Source organism: Galeopterus variegatus, unplaced genomic scaffold, assembly GCF_000696425.1.
Source record: "Galeopterus variegatus unplaced genomic scaffold, G_variegatus-3.0.2 Scaffold2995, whole genome shotgun sequence".
Classification (NCBI taxonomy): domain Eukaryota; kingdom Metazoa; phylum Chordata; class Mammalia; order Dermoptera; family Cynocephalidae; genus Galeopterus; species Galeopterus variegatus.
The window spans coordinates 95,842-111,916 of record NW_007729106.1 but is presented as its reverse complement, the minus strand read 5'-3'; the positions used below and the strand labels follow the sequence as shown (position 1 = coordinate 111,916).

The 16,075-nt window shown below is 34.5% G+C and overlaps 1 protein-coding gene across 1 annotated transcript in view; it reads left to right on the top strand.

The window, feature by feature from the left end:
- Positions 1-16,075, top strand: part of CD2AP (CD2-associated protein) — a 126,795-nt gene that overhangs the window by 53,017 nt on the left and 57,703 nt on the right. The gene's annotated exons all lie outside the window — the stretch shown is intronic.

Genomic DNA, 16,075 nt, shown 5'->3' with positions numbered 1-16,075 from the left:
GCCACTGCCGCCCTCGTGAGGTAACTTTGCTGCTGCTATGGATACTGTAAATGCAAGGGAGGTAGTTATAGTTGCTGGTGCTTGTGCTGCCCCCACGAATTAATCCCTACCGCTGCAGACACCACAGACATGAGGGATGCAGTTGCAGCCACCGCCACTGCTGCTGCTGTGAGGTAATGCTGCTGTAGCTGCAGACACTGTAGCTGCATATGCTACCAGTGTGGACACTGCAGCCAAGTGGGTGGCTGCTGCAACCACCACTGCTGCAGTCACTGCGACCACCAGTGCTGTCCAGTAGCCACCATCTTTGTTTGAGCAGCATGCTGGTACTGGAGCCACCACTGCCATGTGGGCAGTCTGCCAAAGCCACCTCCACAACTACCACTGCTGCAAGGGTGGCCTGCTACCTGAGCAGCAGCCACTGCTGCTATGCTGGTGAACTGCTGACCACTTGACTGCATTGACACAAGGAGGGTCACCAGCAGAGTCCAGGGAAGGAGAGTGATAGAAGAAGCAACTGCTCTATCAGATGACCAGACATCACTATCAAGATGCTAGCAATATGAAAAAATGAGAAAATAAGAGTCCACCAAACAAATATAATAACTCTCAAGTACCAGATCCCTAAGCAGGAAACCCTTGAAATGACTGGAAGGGAATTACAAGTAAAAAGAATCTTAAGGAAACTCAGTGAGATACAAGACGACACAGTTAGATGACACAAGGAACTGAGCAGAACTACTCAGGATATGAAGGAAGAAATTTACAAAGAGATTAATACTGTAAAAAAGAGTAGCAGAACTCATGGAACTGAAGGAGTCATTCAGTGACATAAAAAACACAGCTGAGAGCTTAAGTAGCAGGCTAACGCAAACAGAAGAAAGAATATATGAACTTGAAGACAGTCTCTTCAAAATAACTTGGACAAAAAAGAGAAAAAGAAATTTAAAAAATGAAGAAAATCTGAGATAGTAGACAACCTTATGTGCACAAATATCCAAATCATGGATGTTCCAGAAGAGAAGGAGAAAGGAAAAGGCATTGAGTAATTCAATAAAATATTATATTCAATGAAACAATAGCAGAAAACTTCCTAGGTTATAGGGAGAGACACAGATCTTCAGATTCAGGAGGCTGAAAGATCCCCAGACAGATTCAATCCAAAAAGTTCCTCTCCAAGGCACATTATAGTCAAAATGGTAAAAGTCAGAGACAAAGAGAGAAACCTGAAAACAACAAGATAAAAGCATCAACCTATAAGGGAGTTGCCATGAACCTCATAGCTGACTTCTCAGCAGAAACTCTGTAGGCCACAAGAGGGTGGGATGATATATTCAAAATACTAAAAAGCAGCTTAGAATACTCTACCCAGCAAGGTTATCCATCAGAAATGAAGGAGAAATAGTGTATTTCCCAGGTAAACAAAAACTTAAGAGTTCACGCCATACAATCAGCGCTATGAGAAGTCCTCAAGAGAGTCCTGCATCTAGAATCCAGAAAATGATAATTATTGCCATAAGTACACAAGAAAAAACAACCCACTGGTAGAACAAAAGTGAAAATGAGAAAGAGAAAGAAACTATCTTACCACCTCCAAAACCCAACAAACCCGAAGACAAACAATAAAAGGAAAATGTTTCATTTAAAACATCCAAATGAAAATAGATAAAATACCAGAAGACAGTACCTTTCAGTAACAACCCTAAATGTAAATGGATTAAATTCTCCACTCAAAAAACACAGACTGGCTGGTTGGGTTAAGAAGATAGACTCAATGCTGTCTATAAGAGACCTCACTTCACTTGTAAAGACACACACAGACTAAGAGTGAGCAGACAAAAAAAGATATACCACGCAAGTGGAAATAAAAAATGAGTAGGAGTAGCTATTCTTATATCAGATAAAATAGACTTTAAGTCAAGAACTATAAAAAGAGACAAGGCCATTATGTAATGATAAAAGGATCTATCTGACAAGAAGACATAACAACCATAAATATATATACACCCAACATTGGAGCATCCAGATATATAAAGCAAACACCATTAGACCTAAGGAAAAAAGACCCCAATATGATAATAGTTAGGGATCTCCAAACCCCTCTGTCAACACTGGCCAGATCATCTAGTCAACAAATCAACAGAGAAACAAAGGATAGGTATTAAAAAATAGAAATTAAAAAAAATAGAAATCATTTCGAGTGTCTTGTCAGACCACAACAGATTAAAAGTAGAAATCAATAACAGGCAAAACTCTGGAAACTACACATACATGGAAATTAAACAACATGTTCCTGAACAACATATGGGCCCAAGAAGAAATTAAACAGGAAATCAAAAAATTTCTTGAATGACAAGAAAGACACATCATACCAAAATCTGGGAGATGCTGCAAAAGCAGTACTAAGAGGGAAGATTATTACAGTAAATGCTTACATCAAAAGAATAGAAAGATTTTGAATAAACAACCTAATGCTGTACCTCAGAGAACTAGAAAAATAAGTACACTCCAATCCCAGAATTAGTAGGTGGAAAGAAAGAAGATCAGAGCAGAAGTAAATGAAATTAAACCCCCCAAAATAATACAACAGATCAATGAAACAAAAATTTCATTTTTTGAAAAGATAAACAAAATAAACCATTAGCTAGACTAATGAAAAAAAGAGAAAAGACCCAAAAAACCAAAATTAGAAATGAAAAAGAACACATTACAACTGATACCACAGAAATACAAAGAATCATTAGAGACTACTATAAAGAACTATATGCCAACAAATTTGAAAACCTGGAGGAAATGGATAAATTTCTGGACACTAACAAATTACCAGCACTGAATCAAGAAGAAATAGAAAACCTGAATAGACCATTAACAAGTAACAAGATTGAAGCAGTAATCAGCATTCTCCTAACAAAGAAAAGCCCAGGACCGGATGGTTTTACTCCTGAATTCTGCCAAACCTTTAAAGAGGAATTAATACCAATTCTCTTCAGATTATTCCAGAAAATTGAAACAAGGCCATTCTCTCACAGACTCATTCTATGAGGCCAGCATCACCCTGATGCCAAAAGCAGGCAAAGATACAACAAAAAAAAAGAAAACTATAGACCAACATCTTTGATGAACATAAGACACAAAAATTCTCAATAAAATATTAGCAAATAGAATACAGCAACACATCAAAAAAAATTATGCACCACGATCAATTGGGATTCATCCTAGGGATGCAAGGATGTTTCAACGTAGGCAAGTCAATAAATGTAATACACCATGTCAACAAGATTAAGGACCAAAACCGTATGATTATCTCAGTAGATGCAGAAAAAGCATTTGACAAAATTCAACATCCCTTCATGATAAAGACTCTCAGCAAATTAGGTATAGAAGGAAAGTATCTCAACACAGTGAAAGCCGTATATGACATACCCACTGCTAATATCATCCTGAATGGGAAAAGCTGAAAGGTTTTCCCTTAAGAATGGGCACAAGACAAGGATGCCCATTCTCACCATTCCTATTTAACAGAGTATTGAAGTACTAGCCAGAGCAATCAGGAAGAGAAAGAAATAAAGGGCATTCATATTGGAAAGGACAAAGTCAAACTGTCCTAGTTTGCAGACAGCATGATCCTAGGTATATTCTATACTCGACCAAAAAACTGTTAGAGTTGATAAACAATTTCACTAAGGTCGCAGGATACAAAATCAACTCACAAAAATCAGTAGTGTTTTTATACTCCAGCAATGAACTAGTAGAAAAAGAAATCGAGCAAGCAAGCCCATTTATAATAATAATAATAATAAAAATAGTCAATCCAAGGAGGTGAAAGATCTCTACAGTGAGGACTATAAGTCACTGCTGAAAGAAATTAAAGAGGACACAAAAAGGTGGAAAGACATTATTCTTTCAGAAAGAGAAGAAATCTAGGGTAATTGGGGGAGGGAGGCAGAGTTGGATGGGGAGAGATTGGACAAGAGAATAAAGGATAATTATGATATGTAACAATATATATGCTAGTAACATTGATTTGATCAACATGTCTCAATGTTGAACCCCCAAAATATGTATAATCAATTTTGATTCAATAAATAAAATAATAATAATAATAAAAGGTTAGTTTATTAGCTGCTAGCTGCCAAAAAACAAACAAAGAGTAAGTCATTTTGAAGAAAGATACTAAGTTGCAAAAACTAAAACATGTTAAAAATTATCTTGGGGGCTGGTCAGTTAGCTCAATTGGTTAGAGCATGGTGTTATAACGCCAAGGTCAAGGGTTTGGATCCCTGTGCCACCCAGCCACCAAAAAATTAAAAACAAAACATTTTGAAAAGTTTTACTGAAACTCCAAGGACCTCAGGTTGGACTCACCTAAGAAGGTGTCAAGTCTGGTAGACAATTAGTTGATAACCCACATCTTATAACCTTGGCTGGTCTGGTAAGATCACTGCAATTCTGGGAAAGAATCCAAACAATGTTATGAAAACCCTAGGAAGATATCAAAATAAGGATAACTATAACCCAAAAATGATATTAAAAACAAGTACAAAAATAATGAAGACATGGAATAAACCCATTATGTTGATGTTTCAGGAATAATTTAAGTATAAGCATAATAATACATAATATAATTACTTGTTTATATTTTATTAACTGAAGTGTTTGAAATGTCTTAAAAATCAATAGTACTAATACCTGTATTTGGAATTACAGTTTATGATTGTTTAATGAACTATAACTAATTTAATTTTAAAATACTCAAAAAAAAAAAAAAAAAAGAAATAGGACACAAAAAGGTGGAAAGACATTCCATCCTCTCATATTGGAAGAATAAACATTGTGAAAATGTCTATACTACCAAAAGTGATCTACAGATTCCATGGAGTCCCCATCAAAATACTGGTGACATTCTTCACAGAAATAGAAAAAACAGCCCTAATGTTTATATGGAATAACAAAAGACCCCAAATAGCCAAAGCAATCCTGAGCAAAAAAAATAAAGCTGGAGGCATGACACTACCTGACATCAAATTATACTACAAAGCTTTAGTAAGCAAAATAGCATGGCACTGGCATAAAAACACTCAGACCCGTGGAACAGAAGAGAGATCCCACGTTGTGGGTCCATCTTTCTAACTCCAGTACAGTGGACCCCCCTTTCCTGCTCTTTTAGTTACCCATGGTCAACCATGGTCCCAAAATAGGTGAGGACTGTACAATAAGATATTTTGAGTGAGAAGAGAGGGACCGCTTCACATAGCTTTTATTACAGTATATTTTTTTAAGTGTTCTCTTCTATTATTAATTATTGTTATTAATCTGTTTTTAATCTGTGCCTAATTCATAAATTAAACTTTTGCCTGTATAGGAAAAAAACAGTATATATAGCATTCAGTACTAGCTGCCTTTTCAGGTATCTGCTGGGGGTCTTGGAATGTACACCCTGTGGATAATGAAGGAGTACTGTACAGTGATTTGCTTTGAAACATTTTTTTTAACTTGAAGAAAAATTACAAAATAAAACGGAGACCTTCCATGTATTCTTTACTGAAATTCACCAATTGTTAACATTTTGCCCCATTTGTTAATTTGTCATTCACTTTCTATTTATATATCTTTATTTTTTTTTATTCTTTAACCTTTAGTTCTTAAGTGTGTATTTCCCCCAAATAAGGATAGTCCATTATATAATACTGCTCAGTTATCAAAATCAACACATTTACTATTGATAGTATTGTTTAATTCATAGTCCACGTACAGTAACCCTTCCATATCTGTGAGTTAAACCAACTTGAAAAAAAAAACTGTCTCTTCTGAACATGTACAGACTTCTTTTCTTGTCATTAGTCCCTAAACAATACAGTATAACAGCTATTGTTATAGCATTTACATTGCATTAGGTAATATGTATAAGTATATATATATATACACACTTCATATTACTTAAAAATAAATATAAGTAATCTAGAGATGATTTAAAGTATATGGGTAGATATGCATAGGTTATCAATAGGACTGCAGAGTGGTGTCCCATTGGATTATATTGGGGGCACATGTTGTTTGTCTTTTATTACTGGTGATGCTCAATTTGATTAAAATGTAATAAATTTAGTTAAAGCTGTGCTGCCACTGTAAGTTTGTTTTTCTTATAGTTGATATGAGGGTACTTCAAAAAGTTCGTGGAAAAGTGGAAATGAAAGATTATGCAAATTCTTTCTGTGAATTTTTTGAAGTACCCTTCAAGTGTCTTGTGCGGAGATACTTTGAGACTATCTATGTAAGTATCCTATTCCTCATCAGACTTTCACTCAGTAGCTTTAGCATCATGGATAAATTTTGCTTGAATAAGTTATTACTATGCTGGTTATAAAATGGTAATTTTTCTGTCATTTGTTCTGTTTATTACTTGCTTTGTTACTCTAAAGAGCTTTTCTTTTTCTCCAATTTATTTGTTTGTTTATCATTGTGGACCTGTCAGTGAGTTCTGTTTTATTCAGTAGGTGTCAGTCTATAATATTTATTTTAATAACTGTCAGATTTGGTCAGTTAGAGATCCTTCAAACTAGCTTTTGTAACTTTAATTTATTAAATTTATTGGAGATATAATTTACATAAAATAAACTGTGTATCTTTTAAATGTCCAATTTGATGAGTTTGACAGATATATACATCTGTGAAAACCAGTACCATCATAAATATACAGAATATTTCCATCACCCCCAAAATATTCCTCAGACTCCTTTGCAGTCTATCTCTTTTTCTACCCTTGGCCCCAGGCAGGCATAGATCTGCTTTTTTTTTTGTCGTCATGGATTAGTTCGCATTTTTGTGTCCTTTTGACATGTCTCCATGATTTTTTGAGTACTTCCATATTTGTTGTGATACAGGATGCTCCAGGCTCATCTTGAATTTTTCCTACCCCATTCCTGGAGTCATTTACTTATCCAGACAACCTTGGTTTCTTTTAGAGAGTAATAGTATTTAGACATCAAGATCTGTTTAGAGGTGTATACGTTGCTCCTAGGGTTGATACTGCTTTTAGGCCTCCTTAGTGGACTAATCTGGGAAATGCTTACACACATGCACCAATGCACACCCCTCCCCATATCTCTGTACTTATCATTCGTTTATCAGTCTATCTCTCTGATACCTCTATTTCCAATTTGATACCACAGGGTACATTTTAGTCTCCAATGATTTCATCTCTAAGTCCATAAGTCATAGAGATGTATGAAATGTTTGAGTTTACTTTTAAGGGAATTTGACTTTCTTACAAGTTTTAGTTATCTGTACTTTGCAAGCCACAATTGTTTTGCCAGTGTTCATTTGCTTTTTAGTATAAAGGTTGTCTAATATTAGGCTTGAAAGGATGAATGCTTAAAAAGCAATATTGTAATTTTTGTGTTATCAGTAGATTGTGTATAGAAAAACCAACCCTTTATTTATATTTCTAAAACATTGATGTAGAAGAAACCTTTTGGAATTTTAGAATATGATAGGAAAAAATGTGTTATTTTCACAATCATAAAATACTGTTAATTTGTTCTAACAGCTAGACAGTAAATAATAGATCTAGTAATGAGAGGAATAATGAATGAGATCTTCAGGAAAAATGGCCAGTTAATTATAAATAATACCAAGTTTTCAGGTAAGAATTTTAGGAGTTAGTCATAGTAATAGTAAGCGAAGGTGTAAGTTTGATGGAATAGTTTTAACTCTGCTATAATTTTTAGAATAAAACATGAGCTAAGGAAGAAGTAATGCTCATTTTAATCAAGTGTATAGTTCTTAATCCTTCTGTGTACTAAGTTCTGTGTTGGTTTTGTAAGGGGATAAAATCCCCTCTGCATTCTAGAGGTTTAAGGTCCCCATATCTAGGGGGTAAGACAAATATGACCTAAGTATACTTAGATCATAGAGTTAAAGATCTGAGCTACCTTAGATAGGTGTAAGAAGTGTTGGAGGAAGATATTTCTAAACATGATACTTTTTTGGCCACTTTGTTTTGCTTAATTTACAAATTTTCATCTCAGAAATGTCTCAGGAAACATTAGGAATATAGTCTGCAACTCTGAGTGCAGCTATCTTAGTTTGGTTGTTATCTTCTAAACTTTTTTCCTTCTAATTGTTCTTTCCTTTGTTTCTCCTATCACCCTCTATATAGACTGCCCCCCCCATTTTTAATTGTGATAACACATAATATGAAATTTATCATCTTAATTTTTAAGTTACTGTTGAGTAGTGTTAAGTATATTCACATCGTTGTGCAACATATCTAGAAATTTTTTATTTTGCAGAACTGTATCTCTACTCATTGAGAGGCAATTCGCTTTCCTCTTCCCTAGCCCCTTATAATCATCACTCTACTTTTTGTTTATGTGAATTTGACTACTTTAGATACCTCATATAAGTTGAGTCTTACAAAATTTGTCTTTTTGGACTGACATGTTTCACTTAGCATAATGTCCTCAAGGCGCATCCATGTAGCATTTGACAGGTTTTCCTTTCTTTTTAAGGCTAAGTAATATGTATATACACAACATGTACATACCGCATATTGTTTGTCCATTCATCTGTCAATGACATTTAGGTTGCTTTTATATCTTGGCAATTGTGAATAATGCTGCGATGAACATGGGTGTGTAAATATATCTTTGAGACCCTGTTTTCCATTCAGATGTTTACCCAGAAGTGGGATTGCTGGATTACATGGTAGTTTGGGGAACCACCATACTGTTTTTTTATCATAGTTGTACCATTTTACAATCTTAGTAACAATGCACAAAGATTCTAATTTCTTCACATCCTTGCCAATACTTCTTATTTTCTATCTTCTTTTGTCCAGATGGGTGTGAAATATATACTTCATTGTAACTTTGATTTGCATTTCTGTGATGATTAGTGGTAATGAGCATTTTTTTCATTTGCTTGTTGGTCATTCATATATCATCTTTGGAGAAATGTATTTTCAAATTCTTTGCCAGTTTTGAATTGGGTTGTTTGTTTTTTTGTTGTTGAGTTGCGGGAGTTCTTTTCGTATTTTGGATATTAAGCCCCTTATCACATATATGATTTACAAATATTTTTTCCCATTCTGTTCTGTTCTTTGATGCACAGAAGTATGTAAGTTTGATGTAGTCCCACTTGTCTGTCTTTGCTTTTGTTTGCTTGTACTTTTAGTGTTATATCCCAGGAATCATTGCCAAATCCAATGTCATGAAGCTTTTTTCTGTTTTCTTCTAGGAGTTTTATAGTTTTGGGTCTTTAATTCATTTTGAGTTAATGTTTATATATGGTGTAAGATAAGGGTCCAACTTTATTCTTTTGCATGTAGATATTTAGTTTTCACATTGCCATTTGTTGAAGAGACTGTCCTTTTCCCATTGAATGGTCTTGGCACCCCTTTTGAAGGTCATTTGACCATCTTATGCAGAATTTTATCATGACACCTAAACCTATCATACGTATTTATGTATGTTTTCCTTTTAGTAGGGTGTCAGCTGTTCATGGGCAGAGACTATGTAGAGGTCCAAGAAATGAATAAATAATCTACTTCCTTTTTATTCCAGAATTTTTTATATTCTCTCATGTCACATGTTTTTTGATAGTGCCTCCACTTTGGGGAGGAATAATGTAAATAAAACTTCACAATTTATGTATAGAGCAATTAGTCTTTATATCAGTTGATTGTTTTACTTCCTGGAGCACAAGGAAATGTTAATGGAGATTTCTAAATAGAGTAGGTGAATTTCTGCTCTAGTTGTTAACCTTATTTGCATACAGCACTGCACTGTGAGAACAAAATCAAGGGTTTGATCATTTAGCATTTGTGAGTGGTTATTGTATTCCTAATCTGGCATGCTGTCATATAAAGGGCTAGAGTACTGTTTTCTTCATTTTTCTTGGTTCATAAACACCTTAGAGAAATAGATGAATGTTCTGCATTCTCTGCAAAGTACTTGTAATATTCATAGGAATAAATTTTACATATTACTAATGTGCCTCCTAGTTCCTTTTTATATACTTGAGTTTCTTTTGAATAGATAATACATTCTCATAGTTCAAAAATCAAGGTGTATAAAAAGACATACATCAGAATACTTGTCTCCATCCAACTGGTTGTTCCCTTTGCCCTCTATACGAAAGCATATATACTTCCTTGTTATCCTCCCAGTGTGTGGTGTTTGTTTTTTTTTTTAATACAGGTATATAGAAAAACATATATGAGGGTACTTCAAAAAGTTCATGGAAGGATTCATATTCTCTTTTAATTGTATTTTTCCATGAACTTTTTGAAGTATTCTCATATTTGTATTTTTCGTCCTTTCTTAAACAAAAGGTAGCATACTATGTTAGTTAGGATATACTCTACTTAAAACAACCTGAAATAGTGGCTTACTATAGAACGACATAGTCCCTTAGGGATGTAGGCTGCTGATAGAGGCTCTTTTTTACTATATACTTTAATGCTTACAGAGACAGGAAAAAAGGAGCAAGGCATTTAAAGCTTCTGTCCAAAATTGACACCTGTCATTTCTACCAATAATGTATTCGGCAGTCATGGCCATGCTTAAGTGCAGCAAGGTGGGGACATATAATTTTTTTGCACCAAATATTTGTGAACAGTAATACAATCTACCGTATTTACTATCCTGGATCACCTTTTAAAAATCCCTTGTTCAAAGCTCATTAGACTTTTAAAGGAGCTCAAGTATACTCTTACTTATTAGCTCTCTATAAGTGCTAAAAACAAATGAAAAGGGGATGAAACTTCATGGCTGTTTAGTGTCTGGAGATGCCTTCTGCATAGCCCCAGTTTGCATTTTTAAGTTATCTTCCATTTTTAAGTATTCTTCCACTGTATCTTTTCTCTTTAACTTAGTAGTGAACTTTTTAAGATTTTAAACTTTTCTGAGACTCTAAACCATGTGAATTAATCAAAGAAATAATTGAATCTTTTAAGGCTTGTCTATTCTTTGGTCAACTTCTCTCTAGTGTCTCTTTTTTTGGAGACAGAATTGGCTACCTTATATAAATCATACTTCTATTTTTTAGATTATATATGCAGTAAACTTGGTACAATGCCTGGCAGGTTTTGAGTACAGTAGATATTACTATTTCTCCTACTCACACTAAGCCATTCTTACTCCTTCAGCCCTTTCTTTCCTTTAATTTCCATGCTTTTTATTTTATGTAGCATTAACCATATTTGAATAGTGATATGATAACGTTGTGTTAAGCAGAGCAATTTTCATTACTGGGAGTTGGGATGGGGTGAGGTTGGTGGACATTGAATTAAATCTTCTTCAGTGCAGGTGCTGATTCCATTGAAAGGTAGAAATATCAGTAAGATAGGAACAAATAAGAGAAAGAATTATACCAAATAGATACATCTTATATTTTATGTTGCACTTATTTGAGAATACTTGCTATCAATTATGAAGTCAGAACTTATATTTAAGAATGATAATTCTTAAAAACCATTAGAGAACAAACATATGTACTAAAAATGTCTGGCTTAAATTTTATTGGTACATTTATTAGTGAACTGTCTCCTTAGTTACTTCTGATGCACGTTGCTATTTGTTATGGTTCATAGTTATTAGATCTTCTGATATTTATTTTTAATGTTAAAATTTGGTATAAATTAAAGCTTATGGTGAAATGACCTTTATGATGCCATGTAAACTAAGCCCTTAAAATATCTACAAAGTTTAAAGTCTTTGTGGGACTGACCACCAGAGATCTAATTTAAATTTGGGTTTAGTTTATTACTTTTATAATTATAAATACTTGAATTTGAATTTTAGTAACTTTGCAGAATTATATTTGTAAGAAATGTACTTTTTTCTTTTGCTTAACCCTTTACAATAACAGTGCATTCTAAATGTAGAGCTTTGTGATTATGGGATGGGAAGTCAGTGGTTGAACTACACTATGATTCCTTATTTTTTTTTTCATAACTAGTTTTTAGGCAGAAAGTTTCTACATATTGATGTGAATACCAGGACTTGAGTGGTGAGTGTTTTATAAGGAGTGACTACTTAGAATTTCAGTTGTAAAAGTACATAGTTCTTTAAGTTTTAATTTAAGAGTTTGATCTTATGCATTATGATTTAAAGAACTGATGTTTACTGTTCTTCTGTCCTAACAAAGTGTAACAGCTTCTGTCTATAATTGGTTTTTCGACACTCTTTTCAGTCAGTAAAATAATTATGTTTCTAGTAGCTGTTCCAAAAATTGAGGTGGCTGTACATTATAAAATGGTTTTTTTTTTGCTCACAGTATTGTAATGTCATATCCACCGTATTTGATTATTTTACATAGTTTCATCTCACACTTCTTCAAATTTGGTAGGGTTCTTTTATTTCTCTCCCTCCTCCATCTCCTCTTTCGTTTCTGTTCTTCCTCCTGTCCCTCCTCAGAAATAATTGGGATTGTATTCTTGGTTTGACTGGTTAAACTCTAGCCATTATTGATAAGAAGATAATTTTGACTCTAAATAATGGGTGGACAATATTACCTGAGACTTCACAGGTAATTTATTTTTATGTCCTCAGTTTTCATTGAAGAACTGTAAAATAAAAGTTACAAGAAAATCACTATTATGTTTTCTGTAGGAATATGGTAAATTCATAATCTGTTCTGTTACTCAGTGGTTTCTATGTAAAATGTTTTTAGCATTCAGTCTCAGGAAAAGCGTTGCTTCTTTAGGGAAGTTTTATGTTTCAGTTTTTGTAATGAAAAGTCTCCTTTTCAACCCTTCTTACTTAGAGGTCTTTTTGTCAGCCTTTGGATTCCACTTACTTGCTAAATAGGAATTCGCTTTCAGTTTTTTCTCTTATTCTATAAAACCAGTGACTGGTATTTTCTACCCTTTTATAAGTCCTATCTCCACAATAAGCTATTCCAAAATCTCTGTTAAGATGGTCAAAACTGATCGTCTGGTCCTTTTCCTGCATCCAAATCTGCACTATACGGTCTTCCCCCTTTGAGTTAATGACAACTCCATCCTTCTTTTACTTAGGCCAAAATCCTTGGATTTAAGCTCATGTCCTATACTTGATTCATCAAGAGATTTTGTTACCTACTAAAAAAATGTATAGAATCTGTTTTCTTTTTACCATCTTCACTGCTGCTGTCCTGGTATAAATTATCATCTTTTGCTATGTAATTCCAGTAGCCTATTTGCCATTACCTTCCTACTGAATGTTCTTAACAAAGTAGCCAGTAGTGATCACCCTCCAGTAGCTACACATTTTACTTAAGGTAAAAGCCACAGTCTTTTAAAATGGCAAAAATCCCTCCATGATGTGACATCGCCATAATCCCTTACTCTGTGACCTTATCTCCTGCTTAACTCTCCCTTTTATTCACAGTGGTCTCCTTACTGTTTTTTAAAGATGCCAGGAATATTCCTTGTCTCACAGCCTTTGTTTATACTTGCTGTGTATCTTTGTCTGGCATGTTCTTCTTTGAGATTTCCTGATGGATTCCTGTCTCATTGAGGATTTTCTCAGAAATCACCTTATCATTGAGGGCTTTCCTGATAGCTCTGCACCAAAAAGCCTCCATCCCGTGTTATTTAATTCACTTATCTTCTTTAATCTTTCTGTGAAGCATTTATTACTATTCCTTATTTATTTGCTTATTGTCTGTCTACCCACTCATTAGAATATATATTTTTTGTTCACTGTTGCGTACTAATTTTCTAGAACAGCATCTGACATATTGATGCTCAATGAATGAATGAGTAATATTTTGTGGTATACAGAAAACTTTTCAAACATTTTGTTGAGTGAAATCCTCTTAACCTTTGAGGGCATTAGTATCACTCCTATTTTAAAGATGAAGAAATTGAAACTCCTGAGATTATTTAATCACTAAGTGGTAAAATCAAAATTGGGATTCTGTTTTTCTGATTCCTTTTTTTTTACACTTTATTATTTAACATATGGGGATGTAGATGTTAGGTAGCTTCACTATTGTAGTCTATTTGTTTGCCTACTGTCTTCTAATTTTCTTTTAATCATGCCTACAGCATTTTTTTTTTAATGAAGTTTTAGCCCTTTGAGAGTTATGAGCAGTGGTATTTGGTGGGTACACTGGCATTTCCCAGGGAGTCACTGCATTCCCAAATTTGAAATTTAAAAGTCAAAGCCAGTGAAGAGAAATTCTAAATATAAATACTACTGTTTATATATAATATACTATTTATATATTTATTCATTCAGCATATTGAGAGCTTGTTGTTGAGCAAATTGTGCAAGGTTCTGGGAATATAGTGATGAGCAGAGAAAGCATGGTTACTTATCTTGTTTGAAGCTTTTGTTCTATTGGGCAAGAAAAGACTGGTAAACAAGTGATTGTAATTCAGCTTGAGGAATATGAGGGTACTTCAAAAAGTTCATGGAAAATGGAATTAAAAGATAATATGAATCTTTCCATGAAGTTTTTGAAGACCCCTTGTATTTGTGACAGGAAAGATCAGTTTGTTAAAGATATATGTAAGAGGGCTAACCTAGACTTGGCAGGGTGTGTGGGAATGCACCCAAGAAGTAATACATTGAGATCCCCGAATGGGTAGGAAATTCCTGAGCAAGTTTGTGGTGGATGGGGAAGAAAGAGCATAGCATTTTCAAGATCCTGAAAGAGATTCAATTCAAAGGGATTATAGTGTGTATAGTTGTACGTGATAAGTGTTAAGGCTGGAGAAATTACTGGGTCAGGCTTAAGAAAGCATTACAGAAACATTAATCAAGTCACAGAGAAGCCTTAGAGGGGAGTGAAACTATTAGATTGTTTATTAGGTAGATCGTCCTGGTTGCAGTATGGAGAGTAGATTGGAGAAGAGTGAGACCGGGGTAGCAAGACCAGTTGTGAATGTTTTGATAATTTAGGTGGAAATAGTATGAGTCTAAATTAGAGGAATGCTATGGAGATGGATAAACATGAGTAGAATAGTAGCTATATAGGTGGTAGAATAGTTCCCCCTACTCTGCAGTTTTGCTCTCTCCATGATTTCAATTATCTATGGTCAACAGCGGTCTGAAAATATTAAGTGGAAAATTCCAGAGATAAACAGTAAATTTTAAATTGCTTGCCATTCTGAATAGCATGATATAATCTCATGTTGTCCTGCCTGGGACATGAATCATCCCTTTGTCCAACATATATACTCTGTGTACACTACCCATCCATTTAGTAGCTGTCTTGGTTTTCAGATTGAAAATTTCGTGATATTGCAGTGCTTGGGTTTGGTACTATCCGCGGTTTCAGGAATCCACTGGGGGCCTTGGAATGTATCCTCTGAGGATAAGGGAGAACTACTGTACAAAGAACAGGACCTAGTGATGATGGGATATGGGAAATGACTGAAAAAGAGAGTGAAAAGCTTCCAGGTTTTTGGTTCAATAAGCTGAGTAGATGGATATGTCATTTACAGAGAGAAGGATATGTTTTGGAATAGAGAGAAGGGGATGAATTGACTTCTGGAGATGTTGAGTGTGAGTCCTGTAGGGATGTGGGGACATCCAAGTCAGTTGTATATATGGGTATGTATCCTTAGAAAAATTTGAGTGAATGTCCAAAATTGGGGCTTGACAGTATTTTAGGTGATATAAAAAACTAGGATTATATGAGATGACCTAGGGAGAACGTACAGAGTAGGAAAAAAAAAAAAAAAAAGAGCCTATGACAGAATCCTGTCTAGCAACATTTAAGGTATGGACTGAGGAAGAGTAACTGAAATGAAGACCAAGCAGGCACATAGAGAGAGCCAGGAGGAAACTTATGAGTGTGTGGTAGTCAAGGGAAGAGATTTTTAGGGAGGCCAGACACAGTAGTGTGATGTGATTCTTGAGAGATTAAGTAAGAGAAAATATGAAATGTAATCCTGTATTTAGGGACAAAGAGATTATGAAGAACCTGAACAAGAGGAGTAGAGTGAGGTGATTGGGACAGAAGGTAAATTGAAGAAGGAATGTTAGAGATAGCACAGAGTTAAGGATAAGGCAGTATAACAGTTAAGAACAACATACATTCAGGGATTTTTTTTTTTTTTTTTACATTAAATTGCCTT